At 42.0% G+C, this 17,260-nt stretch overlaps 1 protein-coding gene across 2 annotated transcripts in view; it reads right to left on the bottom strand.

The window, feature by feature from the left end:
- ZNF521 (zinc finger protein 521) overlaps positions 1-17,260 on the bottom strand; it is a 409,617-nt gene that overhangs the window by 285,956 nt on the left and 106,401 nt on the right. The gene's annotated exons all lie outside the window — the stretch shown is intronic.

The following is a 17,260-nucleotide window of genomic DNA, read 5'->3' as shown; positions in this document are numbered from 1 at the left end:
TTAAATGATATAAAAAAGTAGCCTCTTGAAGACTGTGGCAAAGCAATCATTTGTACGAAATATGCATATTACCTCAAAAAATGCAAGCAAGCAAGCAAATAAATTAATAAAAAATGCATTGAAATACAAAATAAGCAAATCCTGAAAATCATACTTTGACGTATCCATGAAGGAAAAATGCATGTTTACCGTAATACGTAAGTACAAAATGAGTATTTTTTGCTGCTATTGCATAGATTAGGGAATCGCAAACATGTCAGAGGTTATCTCTGTGAAAGAAATTGTAAGGTGTGAAGGAGCTCTGTTTTAGTTTGTAAAAGTGATACAGATGCCAGAGAATAAGAAATAAAGCTGAAAACAAGCCCAACTTCATTATGTTTTCAGCAATTACAATTTAGAAGCGTATAGTTTTTCATGAGCTTTCTCAAGTTATTCACATGAAAATGATATGCAAGTTACATTAATAATGGGTAATGCAAATGTGCAAATTAGTAATGGCCCTCCAGCTCTGGACATTTCTAATGCAGCCCCACAGTGCTCAACAAATTGCCCACCTCGGTGAAACACAGATTTGCAAGAGCTTCCAATCTCCATCCCCCCACTCCCCAATACAAATATCATTTTGCCAACCCGTTTGGGGAAAGAGAAAAACAAAAGGGTAGCAGATGCAAAAACAAAGGGAGGGAGCCCATAAAGCAGCCAAGGATAGGCCAACCGAAATAAACAGGACTTGGAGCATGCCTTGGAGGCAGTCAGCAAGGGGCTCTGGCAGCTCACCTCAGGGAGGGAGCTACGCAACTGAGAACAAGAAAAAATTGCCCCTGGCCTGTTCCTGATCAGACCAGACCTGACCCAGCTGACAGTAACTACTAGGAAGGGACAAACAGCAGGAGCCTACTGAACACAAACATGGTCCTAGCATTTGAAAGGCTTAATACTCTGAGGCTTTGAATTGTATTTTCTGACATATCAGATTCCAAATATCCTGCTTGCTCCTATCTTGAGAGAGAACAGCCACATTCTGCACCTGTTTTAGCCTCTGGATCTATTTCAAGTGAAGCTCATTTAGAAGTATGTTACAGTGGTAGAGTCTCACGGTAACAATGGCATAAATAACGTTGGTACAATCCCATGCTCAGGATTCTTCTGATGCATGGATTCTCTCCTTCCAAAAGGCTCTTGAAACTGGGGCAAATGCTGATGTGAGGAGTAATCACAGCATGTGCTCCTCATATACGGCATGGAATCCTGTCATCAGTCCACGATTCAACAACAACCCATGATTCAATGATAACCCCAAATCAATCCATACTCCGGGTTGGCATTACGTGTGAACCGGGTCATTACCTTCACAGAGCAGGAAGGAGCATGCTGCAGTAACTTCCCATGCTCTGAAGCCAATGCGGGAAGGGCAAATAAAGATACAGAAAGTGTAGGTGTTTTCAGTTTAACACACACACACAACAACGGAGGGACCCAAAAACAAAAATACTCTAGTTTCTGTTGACTTAATGTGTAATGACAGGACCCCCCAACAGCAAGTGGCATATGAGTGAAAATAGCTGCCAAGGTGAGATTATGCCATTCAGAGCCTCATAGAATCATAACGTTGGAAGGGGCCATTTAGACCATCAAAAACAAGCCCCTGCTCAAGGCAAGAATGCAATTTAAAGCATCCCTGACAGATGGCTGTCCAGTCTCTCCTTCAATACCTTCAGGGACCTAGGCAGTTGGTTCCACTGTCTGATTGCTCAGACAGGAAGTTTTTCCTGATGTTCAACCGAAATCAGCCTTCCTGTAACTTACGCTTCAAAGATGGATATGGTGGAACTAGGTGTTATTCTTTTGACCCTGTCTTGGTCTTCTTGAGGAAAATGTATGAAATGCTACCGTCAACAATGGTTAAGTCTATGCAAGTCTGAAAACAGAGTTAATTAGACTACAGAGCCTCCTGCTATTCCTGCTGCTACTTTAGATATGTGTTCATTTAAAAAAGCACTTGTTTCTTTAGAGGGTTTATTCTATTTAAGTCTGGACTTCAAACTCTTGTGGTAGTAGTATGCACACTGATAGTCCTTAGGGCTTTCTGTGCTCTGTAAGAGGCCTAGGACAGTGTTGGCATTAAACAGTAGTGCTGGTGGTGGTATGCTCCTGGCTTTGCTATTTAGAGAGTGGAATGGCTGCTGAAAGCTTATACTCTCTCTGACTTTATTCTTGCAAATACTTGGCTTTTGTTTCCTAGCCTTCCACATATGCTTATTTTCATGTCATCATGTACTACCCCATGGAGTGAACTAGTTCATTTATAAGTGTTCCTTTCTGTTATCTTTGAGAAATTCTAATGCGAGTTACATAGTGTTTGGGATCACATCATACCAAAATTAGCACAGTACATATAACAAGACAAGCAATGTGTGAAATGATGAAGATTCCCGAAGCATTTCTGAACTTTCATTTTTTTATTGAAGTTTTTTTTTTTTTTTACAACTTTCCATCAGTTGCAAGAATAAAGAAATATATTACAATAAAGTAGTTGACACTATTCCATGTATCTTGGTATAGCATGGTGTATTTGTACTATATTTTGTATACAAATCTATAGTTACCTTCAGAGGGTAACTTATTAAATGTTTCACTATATACACTCTCAAAGGACTATGTACATTTATATAGCACATACCTGCAATCCTCTGAAGATTCCAAAGAGTAAGTTAAGAGAATTAGTCAGTTAAGACTCGTAAGTTACGAGAATGCTGCTGGCTGGGACTTGTAGGAGTTTTTTTTTCTGTCTAAACATGCATAGGATTGTGCCCTTAGTTAGAGGGGCATGATGGTTGCTTTCTTTGTTGCATCCTATTGTTCTGATCGCTTGGTCTACAGTGTGATAAATGTCTGGATTGGAGAACCTTTCCTCTTGGACCAGGTCACTCTGACATCCTTTCTGGACCTACAGAATTTCTAATTCCAAAATGTGAAAATATTATAGCAAACTTGAAATGTCAGGTTATTTTTCCTTGCACAAGAAGTGCAAGGAAAAATGGAGAGGCTAAGGCAAACCTCATCCTTGAAGGTACTGCACTGAGCTGCTGACAGAGCTGCTTGCTATGCCATGCTGGACCCAACGAAAGCCTTTCCCTTTGGAAATCAGGACAAGCTGGCAGGTGGGGGGAGGAACTGGGCTCCAGCAAGTGTTCTTTCAAACACTGAAATCCCCTCTGGAGAGGTTTCATTCTTCTCTTAAGCTGCCCTAGGGAACGCAAGAGCAGCTTTGGGGGATGTGATTTTTGTCAGGACTATGGCATGAAGGAAGAGTTCACCACCACCCAGCTCCATATGCGGATTGGGACCTCCCATAACTGTTAGTTACACACACACACTTCATGTGGTGTCTCAAAAAGAAATGCCTGATTTTGAAAACACTGAGATATCTCCTTGAGAAAAAGGAAATGCATGCAAATAGCCTCATGAGGTACATATAGAACAGGGATAGGACATCTTTTTATGCTTGAGGGCCACGTTATCTCATGGGTAACCTTCAACACTGCACACCAGTGGTGGATAAAGGCCTGTGCATGTTCTCTACATACATTCTCTTTCTCTTTCACATACACATTCATACTCCCCATCCACCCATTCAGTTCTCTCTCCCCACCCCTCCTTTTCTCTCTCTTCCTGTCAAATCTTTCTAAGGGTTCACATAAACCACTTGTCATGTTCAGTGAACACATGGAGGGGGCGATGTGGCCACACGGCCTAATCCCACCCACCTCTGGAACTGCACACTACCCCTCCCACGAACATCCAGTGAACATTCATGTGAAGGAGTACTCCGCTCATACATCTGTACATGTGGAAAATTCCTACTTTCAAGAAGGTGTGTCCTTGACCGTAGGCACTCTCTGCACAAAAATATACACCAGACATTTTGTCCGAGGAAGAGAGAGGCCATCTCCATTCGTTCATTCAACGTGTGGAGGGAATTGTGAGTACCCCTTCTTTCCATCTCTCTTTGTCCTCTCCTCCATCACACATTTCCCTCCCTTCTCTCTCCCCTTCCCTCCTCAGCTGCCTCCCCTCCTTAGTCCCACCTCTCAGGCAGCACCAATTGGTACCAACAGAAGCGTTTTAAAAGCGGTAGTGCTGCATGGGCAGGCAATTTGGGGAAGGCACAGTGCATGGGGAGGTTAACCCTTCCCTCCCCAGCTGTGACACCCCAATCCCGCCCCCCCCCCAAGAACTCAGGTTTAAAAACCCTCCATTGACACCAGTGGAGGCTTTTAAAATCTAATTGTTTTGTGGAGGTGATTTTTCTGGGCCAAGCGACACAGAACATGAGGAGGGTTTGCCCTTCCCTGCTCAGCAACCCTCCCTGCAAATGCTCTCACATGTGACAGTTAGGTTTAATGAATCCTCCTTTGGCAGGGGGGCCTGAGAAGAGAGTCCACAGGCTGGATGGGGCCTAACAGACCAGTGGTTCCTCCAACTTTGCTCTAGAACATTACATGTCCCTTGAATTTGAAACATATTGTACAGTGGAAAACACAAACAAACCCATTCCTCATCTGTAACTGCGGTTCTTTGTGTGATCATCTGTGCAATCACAGAATTGGATTTTGCGCCAGCACAGAGCAAACTCTGGACCCTTTAGAGCTGGGTGATAAAAGTGCTGGTGGGAGGCCCACCCCAGCCCTCACACAGTGTATGTTCAAGGAACATGGCTCCCACTGTCCCACATGGTTCCTAGCAGACTGCCACAGCGGCTCAGTGCACTTGAGCAAGAGCAGGGCATAACAACATCTGCAGAAGGAAAGCGGGCAGGTTGTGTGACTGCACAGACAACCACTTGAAGAACCAGTTACAGGCAAGCAACCTGTTTTTTGTCTTTGTGGTCTCTGTGCAGTCCCACATATGGGAAAATAGCATGTTAATATACCTGGAGGCATACGCAAATGGCATTAGATAATCACTGAACTCAGCAAAGCTGTTCCAAAAAAGGCATCTGCCCAAGTCTAAATATTCAAAGTGTAATGCCCGATAAAAGTTCATGATGCAAACATACAGTGGCACAACACACCTCTGAGACAGAGATTCCTCTTAGAAAGCCTGCAGAGACAGGAAGGCCCTTGCAGCATGTGCACAGAGTTCCATGGAGCCAACCAGTTCACAGTGAAGCTTATCAATGAAAGTTAATGCAACAGTAAAAACCAGTAGACCCATTTTGAGGTTCTCTTGACAGGTAAAAAGACAACAGTCACACCAGAATGCAGCTTTCCTGTCAGCATACAGGGCTATGGCATGACAGACACAAAGGGTATGCAAAAATCATTCTATCTTTGATGAGGGTTTAGGATAAAGCAACACCTACACAATGTCCTGGTTTAAACAAAAAGCTGGTACCACCATAGGCCAAAAAGACACATCTAGCATGAGTACCACCTTATCCCTGTGAAGAGCCAAGTACAGCAGGTCCAAGCAGAGAGGACAAAATTCATTAGCCCATCTCACAGAAGTGATTGACACCAGAAAAATGACCTTAGACATAAGTAACTGCCAGCCACAAATAACCAGTGCTCTTGCTTGCAGGAGAAGTGCAGAGAGTGATTGTGCCATGGAAAATAAAAGTTATGATTCTTAGGGAGACGATGAAAGCAGAGAGGTGAAAAAGTCACACCTTCTACAGCAGCCTTCCCCAACCTGGTGCCCTCCAGATGTGTTGGACTACAAGTCCCATAATCTCCTGGCCAGCATAGCTGGCTGGGAGAATTCTGGGAGTTTTAGTCCTACATATCTGGAAGGTACCAGCTTGGGGAAGGCTGTTCTAGGGTGTGTGATATTTTTAATCTCCCCTTCTGAAGTGGATCCAATGACTTAGAACTTGCCTACAAAATTCTTTCCTGGACCGGTGCCAAAATGAGAAACAGCTATTTCACCTTCTTTAAAATTAACTGGGCGGGGGGGGGGGAGACATAGCCTGAACCACAGGAGAAAGGCGAGTCAGAGGAGTCTCAAATGGGTGGTCCCAAGATATTGAAGATTCTTAGGCTCTACAAAGACCAAAGATGCTTGCTTTGAGCTGGACTTCCATGTCTGAAGAACCAGGTCAATATCCTTTTCAAGTGTCACTGGAACTGCTTTGGCAGCAAGTTCTGGATCCGACACTGGTACTGAGATATTTACATCTGTGCTCCATGTCAAGGGTGGGTCTAGTGCCATGGAGAATGATATCATAGCTAGGCTAGAGGAGACCACATAGCACCAGCTACTCCTTGGCTTGCAGACATGGACTCGGCCATGGGAAGACACAAGGTGGAACAAAGTAGCATTCCTCATGGGGGGGGGGTTACTTTGCCCTCAGTGTCAGCCACCAAAAGGGCATGTTCCCACATTACCAGGATGAGTGATTTTGGCATGCCTGCCTGGTGATATGCTGGCAATGGAGACATGTATCTACTATGTGCCCCTCATCAAGGCAGAAGAGGCAGTGGTAAGGTGGTTTGCTGTCACTTGTGAAGAATGTGAGTTACGTCACAGGTGCCCGCTTGAGTGGCAAAGGAAAATACTGGCACAACGCTAACCGAAACAAACTAATAAATGCATAATATAATAGAAAGAATAGAGGGGCGGGGGGACAGAAGGAAGGTCTAACTTATACTCTCCTCAAAAGAAGAACGAACCAAAAGTTCCTACAGATGCTATCTCTGCAGCAGTCAAGATGGAACTGAGCAGAAAGGCAGGAGCCATATACCTTGGGTGTGTGTTGTGAGGGCTTAGCGCGGGCCTTCTGACTAAACTTTTATCACTAAGCTCAAGAAGATTCCAAACTTTGCTCCAGGCAGGTAGAGAATGCGTAAGTACACAGAGATCATGATGACAACCCATTTTTTTTCAATGAACTGCTACCAACTGCAAGCATGTTCTGAGACAAATAACAAAACCCTTTGGCCAGACCTCAAAGGAGCTACTATATTTATTTGTTTATTTATTTATTTACTACATTTATATATTTGTGTGAAACGAAAACTTTTGAGCCAGAATATATGTATTATGTAATTCCTAGAATCACTGGCTCATACCCCAAGTCTGCTAGATTTGCAGCACAATTCCATAGTCCTGTGTGTGACACAGAATTGTTAGGTTTGCTGCCATTATCAGCAATTCTATTATCAGTACTCTCTCAGCCTTTAAGTGTGTATACCCTGAGAATTTTGAATTTCTTTCTATGAACAGCAGACCCTACCCTCACCCCAGCATACCATATCACAGGCAGCTTTTGAAACTTCCCTTAGTTCTAAAAGGGATTTGTCATGTGGAGATTGCTGTTTGGGGAACACATCAAATTCTCTTTTGGGGTGCAGAACTAGTCACATGATTCTTTGGACCACGGCATCTGGGTATGTTAATGTAGACTGCAATCTAACACCAATAATTATTTACCCTTTCAGTTAAGCTGAGGTACGCTGCCTCTAAAAATGGAGGCTCATGTTAAAATGTAATGGCTAACTGCCACTAATACATCTATTATTGAATTTGTCTAATAATTTTTAAAGGATTATTTCTCCATGTTCATAATAATTTTTGGCAAGTATCCGCTTTTTTCTGAATAGAACGATGATGAATTGCTACAGACTGTCTTGGCATTGAATTAACATTATCATTCTCTTTGTTGAAATGATGTTTCCAGTCAGTTAGAATTGCCAGCTTTTAAACATTTAATGTATGACACCCTGCATTTGTATAATAATCTTTGTTTACCGTTATCCGTAATCAGTTTCCAAATGAGCACCAGTTTGTCCAGAACACTGCTGACAGTGCACCAGTTTCACAAATAAAACATGTACCCAGATCATAACACATCACTTTTTCAATTTCTTATTGGTTTTAATACAGCCGTCATAGTGATTATTTAACAGTGGAGCTGCTTTCTTGCTTGGGCAGTGTAAAATGAAGACAACATTCCAGCCAGGACAGATCTTTATTACCTACTTCCCAGAACCAATGGCTTTTTTCCCAACTAGGCCTTTGTAATCCATCACATTTCTTTGCAGAATGGCTTCATCCCTAGGAATTAAGAGATTCAAAACCGAGTTCTGCAGTTATACTTGTGAACAGGAAAGTTAGGTCCAGTGCCATTATCAATTGTTGCAGTTTCTGAAATTTGGAGTGGTTCTCAAAACTTGTGTTAAAATGATGAGCTATATCTAAAAAATGTTTTTAATCCATTATAAAGAAAGCCTCTGGAACTTTACCCAAATGTACTATATATACACTGACCAAATCAAACTGTTAGAAAGCCAATAATTTTAAAGTCCATTTTGATTTGGGGGATCGAATTGGTAATTTATTTTATTTATTAAATTTATTAATCACCCACCTGGCTGGTCACCCAGCCACTCTGGGTGATGTACAATAATACAAACAGTTTAAAACAATAGAATTCTACATTAAAAACATCATATTTCTAAAAATACCCATACTCACCCCAAATGCCTGCCTGAACAGCCACGTTTTTAATGCGTGGCGTAAGCTCATTAAAGAGGGGGCATGGTGGAGTTCCCTAGGGAGGGAGTTCCAAAGAGTGGGGGCCACCACAGAGAAGGCCCTCTCCCTCATCCTCACCAGTCTAGCTGTCCTGGCTGATGGGACAGAGAGAAGGCCATCCAAGGCTGATCTTGTTAAGCGGCCTGTCTGGTGTTGCCGGAGGCGCTCCTTAAGATAGGCTGGGCTGGAACTATATATGGTTTTAAAGGTCAAAACCAACACCTTGAATTTGGCCCGGAAAACAACAGGTAACCAGTGCAACTCCCTCAGCACTGGAGTGATGTGATCTCGCCAGCGGTTGCCTTTAATCAGGCAAGCCGCTGCGTTCTGTACCAGCTGAAGCTTCTGAACCATCTTCAAGGGTAACCCCACATAGAGTGTATTACAGTAGTCTAAACGAGAGGAGACCAAGCCATGTACTACTGATGGGAGCAGATGGTCGGGAAGGTAGGGGCGCAGACGCCGTATCAGATGGTGTTGGTACAGCGCTGTCCAGCTGTACATAAATGATTAGGATACATATAATAAATGATTAGGATACATATAATAATAGAAAACAATTAGTATAGCTTCACTGATTAAAGAAAAGATGTTCTGACATACAGCATGGAAATAACAAATTATGTCATTCTACTCCAAAGCTGTTAAATTAAACAAACAAAAATAAAAACATTCTTTATTGTCAAAATTATGTCCCTAAGAATATCAAACTATTTTGTACATCTTTATGATGAAAATATCACCAGCTGTACTCTACAGTCAGCTAAATTCTTAAAGCAGCCAGTGATTTCTGCTGGAGAATTTCCAACAAGTAATATCAATATACCAGAGAGAAAGGGGTCCTTTTGGGTATTACTCTAGCCACACAGAATCCACTTTTGTGTGAGCAGCTCCACAAAATTGGTACAATGTTTAAATGATCCAGCTGTATAGGTCAGGATAGATTGCATGGCTCCTGACCACAGAATCATCATCAGCCACTGTCCACCTAGCTGGATCATCCTCCAGATGTTTTGGCCTAGAACTCCCATCATCCCTCACATTGGCTATGCTGGCTAGGGCCAATAGGAGGTGTAGGTCACAATACCTGGAAGGCCACAAATCACCCACCCCTGCTCTAGTGGGACAAGGAGACAGCTAGCAAACACACAGGCTAAAACGGATTTGTCTCAAGATAAATACAGTAAGAAAAGTATGTGCACAAACCTTCAAGGTAGGTTTCCTCCATGCAGAAACAGGCATTCTCAAGAGGGAAAAAACATTTCCTTAACAGATTACCCCATCTATTTGGTGTGTGTGTGTTGGCTAGAAAGTAGGAGTCTGCATGTGCTGTCTACACTTCAGGGCCAAAGACATGGATAAATTCTATAATATCTTGCTTTTATAGGCCGATTTCAATCTTAGAACTGGGGGTTTTGCTACCCCCCACCCCAGAAGGGCTCCTGTGCCTTTAAAACTGTGTGACAAGCAGAAATTCAACAGATGAAGCGATTCTCATCACTGTATCTCTATGCTGAGAAGACCTGAGAATACTTATTTGCCTATCATGCAGATGTTAAAGGTGCAAAACCATACCACATTTGGGTATTGTATGGTTCTTTGTGGTCCTGTAGCTGTTATCCTCCTTTTTAGGATCATTTCACACATTATAGAGGTAAACCTGGCTTGCCACTAAGCATACACTCAACAGGAACTACAGCCAATCCTAGCTGACTTATCGGTGTACCGGTACGTTCCATAAATGAATGAATGAAATGTGTTTCAGTAAATGTTTTTGCATGCTTTACATTTTCGATGTGCACTTAGAATGTCTTCCGTGTACACCTATACATTCAGTGTGTGAAGTGGAATACAGGATGCTCAGTATTGTCTTCACTGAATGGTATCAGACAAGGGTTTTCCCCAGCCATTCCTGGACAGGCCAGACACTGAAACTGGTATAGTCAGCATGCAAAGCATGTGCTCTACCACTGAGCTTCGGCCCCTCCTCAAGTGGCTATTAGTCCCTCAGAATTGAGATTAGAGTGAAGACCACCAGCTAAGCTCCCTGGTTCTGATTTGTTTTCATTAACCTCAGGGAAGCTCAGACATTTTTTTCATTTACACAGAAAAGTGCTCTGTCTCTTATACATACATACACACACACACAAGTTTGAGGCCTTTCTGTCTTAGAAAGGAATACAGGAGTTGCTGCCTAAAGGAAAGGAATATAGGGGAAAGGTCACACCATGAAAAAGAGGAATGGGCAATACATATGCCTGAACCAGGGGTGTTGCTAGGTTCTTAAAAGATCTGGGGCACAGGCACATAACACACATTTGCATCTCTGGGTCTCTCTCTCTGGGTCTAAGCGCACCTCTAATATATATGTTTGTGTGTGTGTGGTGTGTGCATGTGGTGTGCTTGCATGTGTGTATAGATTACATACATTCATAAGAAGTGTGCACTGACCCCCCACGCCACTTTAACTCAGACCCCCAATCAGCATTTTGGAAAGCATGCTGCTTCTGCTCGGGCCTATTTGTAGTCAGACCATTTCAGCTCAGCACCAAAGCCGAGTCAAGGTTTGGAAAAACAAATCTTTATGCTTCTTGTTGACTACCATTGGAATTTTTTTTAAAAAAAATGTAACTTTTTCTCTTGGTCAGAACTAGATGATCATTTCAGGCGCAGTAGCCCCCTAGAAGGGGATTACTCCTGCCCAATGTCAGAAAAATAGGTGCAGACTTTATATTTTGGTTTTCTTTTAAAGGGACCTGCCAATAACATTTTTATTACTTGGAAGAATTGGATAAACATTTTGGGATTCATTGCCCCATCAGAGGAGATCATGTCTCCAAATTTCAGAATGATAGCCAAAAGGGTTTTTGTGCAAGGGTGGCCTTGACATTTTGAGGTCTCCAAAAGAGGACAGACTTCTCTCCTTATTTTCCTTGTGGACCATTGTTCTGAAAATTACAGACAGCCTAGAGTTGTCCCTAAGTAAGAAACCAGCAAAGTTTCAGAAGGATAGGTGCAGCAGTTCATGTGGATGGCAAGTTCTCCGAGGGAGTGATTTGCTTTCCCTGCACCCCTTCCCCAATAGTTTTTTGGGTAAATTTGTATGAAAATGCACAGGTCATTAGAAGTGTCTCTTAGGCAAGCAACCTGCAAAGTTTCTGAAGGATATACATGCATGCAAATTTAGAATGACTAGAATTTATTTACATTTCACCAAAATAAGCAGCAGGGGGACATGGGTGGGAAGGTGCTATTGCACTCATGTCCTACTTGTGGGTTTCCCGTGGGCTCTGATTGGCCACTGTGTGAACAGAATGCTGGACTAGATGGACCTTGGTCTGATGCAGCATGGCTCTTCTTATGTTCTTAAATACTGAGTGCCTCTGAGCATATGCAGAATGCTTTTCTTTCACCACTGAGCACTTACATTCTCCCCCTTCCAATTCTATTCCCCTCTATGCAACCATCCCTCCTCATCCTACCATCCTCCAGCAACTCTTCATAAAAACAGATCTCTTGTTTTGTGCAACTCTCCTTTACCTCCTCTTTGTTATGCACAAGCTCTCAATGTATCTTCCCCCCATAACTTCATTTGTGCCAAGACTTCACCAGGTTTCAGCCAATGAGTCTGTTTTCAAAACTAGGGCTCATTTATGGAGAAACTCTAAGCATGTACTAAGTGCCTTTCCCTCACCACTGAAGCTAGAGTTCATGCAAAATGAAAAAAACACACATTGATAAAACATACATAAGACTGAGCAGAAAGGGTACTCAATTCATTACATGGAATTGGGTAGGCACTGTATTAAGCCTGCAATACCACGCTCACAACTCAGGACTTATGTCTGAGTAAACATATAGGACATCAAGGTGCAAACCTCCCTGCAAAAATAACTTGTGCTGGAATCCTATGTACACTTTCCTGAAGGTAAGCCTCGTTAAACTTAATGGGGTTTCTGAGTAGGCATACAAAGGATTGTATAAATGAGCAGTATTTATCTTCCCTCCACTTAAAAACAAACAAACCAAAAACTCCTATTTTCATTAAACCTTTATGTTCATAGGAACATAGGAAGCTGCCTTATACTGAGTCAGACCCTGAGTCCATCTAGTGCAGTACTGTTGACACTGACTGGCAGCAGCGGCTTTCCAGAGTTTCAGGCAGGATTCCTTCCTAGCCCTACCTGGAGATGCTGGGGATTGAACCTGGGACCTTCTGCATGCCAAGCCCATGCTCTACCACTGAGCTACAGCCCTTCCTATTGCTGGATAATGGCAACTTTCAAACAAAACAGCCCCAGATTTGTTTCTCTGCAACCATGTGAACCCACTTTTCTAAAAGACTTGAGTGAGAAGGAGAAAAACCAACCCTCTTGTCTGTTGTATAAAGTCAAATACAGTTCAGAACTTCTGTTGCCCACCGAAGAGAATTCTCTTTAAGAATTCTTCAAGATATGCTCTGGGTGGAATAAAGACGAGAAAGAAAGAACAGGATGGGGGAGGGAAGAAGAAAAGAAGAATGGTGACTGGAAATGCAAGGGGGCAGGTAGAGAAAATTCCCTAAGCCAAGTGGCTCCTTTCAGAGAGGTAGGACTTCAAAGGAATTTAGGAGGCTGCCAAGAGTTTGTAAGGATTGCATGTGCTTAAATTAACTTTATGAGGTGAGGTGGCGGAGGGCTTTTTCTAGCTTTTTTTAAACTGTAGAACCTGTTTAAAAGCCTTAGCAATTCCTCGATCATGACGCCACATAGTCCTAACCCTCAATTTGAGACCTACAGCTATTTCGGAGAAATTAAAGTGGGGGAGAGGAGAAAGAAGTTTGTGGAGGCTGATTGGATCCTTTGCTGTACTGAAGCTACTAAACTTCTGCAGAATCCAAAGGTTCCACTTTGGGGCAGCAAAATCAGGTGCTGTGTGAAATACCAGTATTTCACATGAAGCTCTTTCTTCCCTTCCTTCTCCCTCTTCAAAATTTCATTGCAAGCAAGCTCCCAAAAGTGGGCAAGTAACAGCAGAAAAGTAGGGGGAGAGGGGTTGTCTTCACCTCAAAAAAAACCCTACACCAGAGATTAGGGATAGTGACCTCCTAATGGTCACCTTAAATACCTTCTGATTAGGATCTCTAATCCCCTGTGTGGCTTGGCAGTTTTTACTTATTGTTTTAGTATTTGAGGAAAGGAAACTTTACGCATGGCTAGCACAAAAGCCACTGGACCTAACTGTTTGAAATTTGGCAGGTTCAGTCAGCTCCATAGGGGCTGCCAGGTCCCCAAATTTCATGCATGTATGTGGAAGTACAAAAAAATATTTAGCTCTTTGATTTGACATATTTTCTTGAAAATAGCAAATTTTAGCCATGACCAGCATAAAAGCCACTGGACCTAACTGCCTGACATTTGGCAGGTTCAGTCAGCTCCATAGGGGCTGCCAAGTCCCCAAATTCCATGCACTTATGTGGAAGAACAAAAAAATTATAGCTCTTTGCTTTGACACATTTTCTTGAAAAAAACAATATTTACCTGTGGCTAGCACAAAAGCCACTAGGCCTTACTGTCTGCAATTTGTCAGATTCCGTCATCTATATAGGGGCTGCCAGGTCCCCAAACTCTATGAACTTATGTGGAAGCCCACAAAAAATATAGCACTTTGCTTCGACAGATTTTCTTGAAAATAGTAAATTGTACCTGTGAGTAGCACAAAAGCCCCTGGACCTAAATGCCTGAAATTGGGTGGGCTCAATCAACACCATGGGGGCTACCAGGTCTCCAAATTCCATGTATTTATCATACAAAATAAAAAAGTTATAGCCGTTCCTGTTTTCCAATGCAAGTCAATGGGAAAAATGTAAAACAATGGCAATTAGGACAGCTCAAAAGATCCGGGGCACAGCTCAAAAAAAGATCCGGGGCCCGTGCCCAGATGGGCTGTTTCATAATGGCACCCTTGGCCTGAACAAGCCTATTATGTTCCTAGTATAGTCTAAAACCCTGTCTTACATCTTTAACTCCGACATTAAGCTGGAACTATGAGCCAAACGTTACAAAGCAGTCACTGGCGAATTTCTGAGCAGGCAGGAGCATTCCTAGAGCCTGCCTCTGCTGTGGATCCAATGCAAGTTTAGTGATTCCAATGGAGACAGGTCCCAATCCAAATCAGGTCCGCATGCACTTACACAAAATAAATAATCCAATCACTCATAGCTCTTCTACGCGTGGTTTGAAGAATGTTTAGTTTGGCCCTGAGAAGTTCAACGGGAGAGGGGATGGAGAAGAGGGCTACAATAATAAAAATGTTCCAGAGAGCTGCAGTTCAGCAGGCAACAAATGCTATTCAGAGTCTGGGGTAGCAAGGTGTGGGGTTGTTGGCAGAGACCTGTAGATGGAGAGAGAGACTGCTTGCTGGATGAGGCTGGATGGAAGCAGAACTAGTAGCAACATGCAAGAATGGCTTACCGTTTTCTTTTCTTGTGAGCCTCTAATACTGGCTTGCCCTTAGCCTTGCTCTCCACCATATTCAAGCCCTCTGAATAACCCCCCTTTTTTGTAAAGAAGAAATACCTCAAGTAATAATCAGTAGAAAATAAACAATGGAAAACAATATTGTAGAGGGTCTGGCTATTTCTTCTTCCATTTCCATGTACAATTGCCAAACTGTCTTCTCTGCTTTTTATGTAAAACTGCAGATGTCTTCTTATTAATCAGGATCCTAATACGTTCCAGATGAATAAACAACTTTGGAGCTATAGCACGTTCTACTCTTTTTTAACCTAGGATTTATTAGAGGAACAAGTTCCAAAATCTCTTAACTTAAAAAATATGGTTTATTGTTCCTTGCTTCTACAGCAGGGGCCTAATAACTGCACTGAAACTATGTCTTTGTCCACTTGCAACACAGAATTTAAGATTTCCAATCCTACAGCATAATTCTATCCAAGTTCTTTGAAAACTCAAATAGTTTGCTCAGACTAGATCTTTAGCATGCTGAAAACATGAAAGACAATCAATTTAGGTACAATATATTAATGAGAGCACTATAGCAACCTTGCCCCATAATTCTTTGCAACACATATACACACTTAATATTCATCAGTGCCATCTAAAGTACCGAGTAAAATTCAAAACTATTATTTTAAAGAGCAGTTTGGTACACACAGCACAGTATTTTTTCATAGCTTTGCTCCACACAAAAATAGGTTAATTTAGGAGAATCTACATTTTAGCATCATTTTAATTAATGCATAACTGTGCTTTTATGGTGATAATATTTTTCAGGAAGTTTAGCTTGCAATCAAGCCACAATTTAAACATTAAATTATCCACAGTAATCACTCTCTTTCATAGCTTAACTTATACTCTTTTAGAAAAGAAAAAATGGTTCTCTCCATGTAATAAAAACAACAACAACCATGAGGCAATGAGGAAATAATGATACGGTCTAAAAGTATATATTATCATAATGCATGGCTAATAGCTTATTTATTTCACAACACATTTAGCCTTCTTAGAGCCCCCAACTCACAAATGCATTTACTGAAGCTAGACTCCTAAGGCTGGTTCTAAATATAGGACTTTTATGCATACAGAAATATGGGTGGGGAGAGGAGTCCAAAGATTATAGTAATAACATACCAAAGTCATTTTGAATTAAAGAATGAAAAGAGAGCAGTCTTTGGGGTGCTGAGGAAATAAGATAGCTAAATAGTATCATGTAACATTAGCTACAGCAAATCAGGCTTTTCTTTATCTGCTCCATATTTACAGATAAATAAAATATAAAATAAGGCGCAGTATCCAAGTCGACACAAGTGCTAACATAAATTACATTGCGCAAATGTAAGGGACCTTTAGTGCAATGCCAATAGCGGAGGTCCCTTACGCTAGTGCAGTATAATTTATGTTAGCGCTCATGTTGATCAGGATACTGCCCACCGTTTTATTCATCCTTAACAATGCCAGTTTAGTAAATAATTGCCTATAAAAGTGATAGGTTTAGTATTTCTTAAGCAGTGAAAGAGTTTGACTTCCTGGGGCTTTTGGCAGTATTTTATCCTTCACGTGAGTTGCAGTATATATATAAGCTGCAAAATATCCAGAAATAGACAAGAGCTCTTCAGAGGAAAACCACTTGTTAAAACTAATGTAGTTTGTTGATTCATTGCTTATCACACAGAAGAGGGAAGCTCCTGAAATCCAAGGCCCATATTCCAACAGGTGCAGGAAATACTTTAATTAAACACAACACAGGTCTTAAGTTATTTCGACCAAATGTCTTTCTCTGAGGCAATATTTTAAAACTCTCCTTTTGCTTCCTGCAAAAGGAATGACTAACACCATCCTACTCACTGCAAAGGTTTCTCCAGGAACTAAAGTAATGTTAGTAGCTCCTTTCTGAGCAAGCAAAAAACTGAGGAAACCATTAGCCCTAACATGTGGGGAGCACAAAGCATGCTGGGGCCTGGCTGTGTGCACAGCTCCCTGCTGTGGGGAGGCTTCTTGTGGAATCCTCTTAGAATCTCCCTTCAGGCCTTTGTGCTGAATGCATGAAGGTTGTGAGCAGAGGGGACAGAGCCAGTGGGCACACCCTGGTCCACAACGCACTTTGCACCCTCACATATTCAGGCTGAATGCCTGAATATGGCTTTTCTGGTGAAATGCACTGGAACCCGTATTGTTTTTAACTTAACTATTTCCTGCACCTATTCGAATAACTCTTTTTTGTGCCT

The sequence above is a fragment of the Heloderma suspectum genome, chromosome 4 (genome assembly GCF_057233095.1).
Source record: "Heloderma suspectum isolate Gila_16-S chromosome 4, 16-S_ref, whole genome shotgun sequence".
NCBI lineage: Eukaryota > Metazoa > Chordata > Lepidosauria > Squamata > Helodermatidae > Heloderma > Heloderma suspectum.
This window is presented reverse-complemented; position numbering and strand designations above follow the sequence as displayed.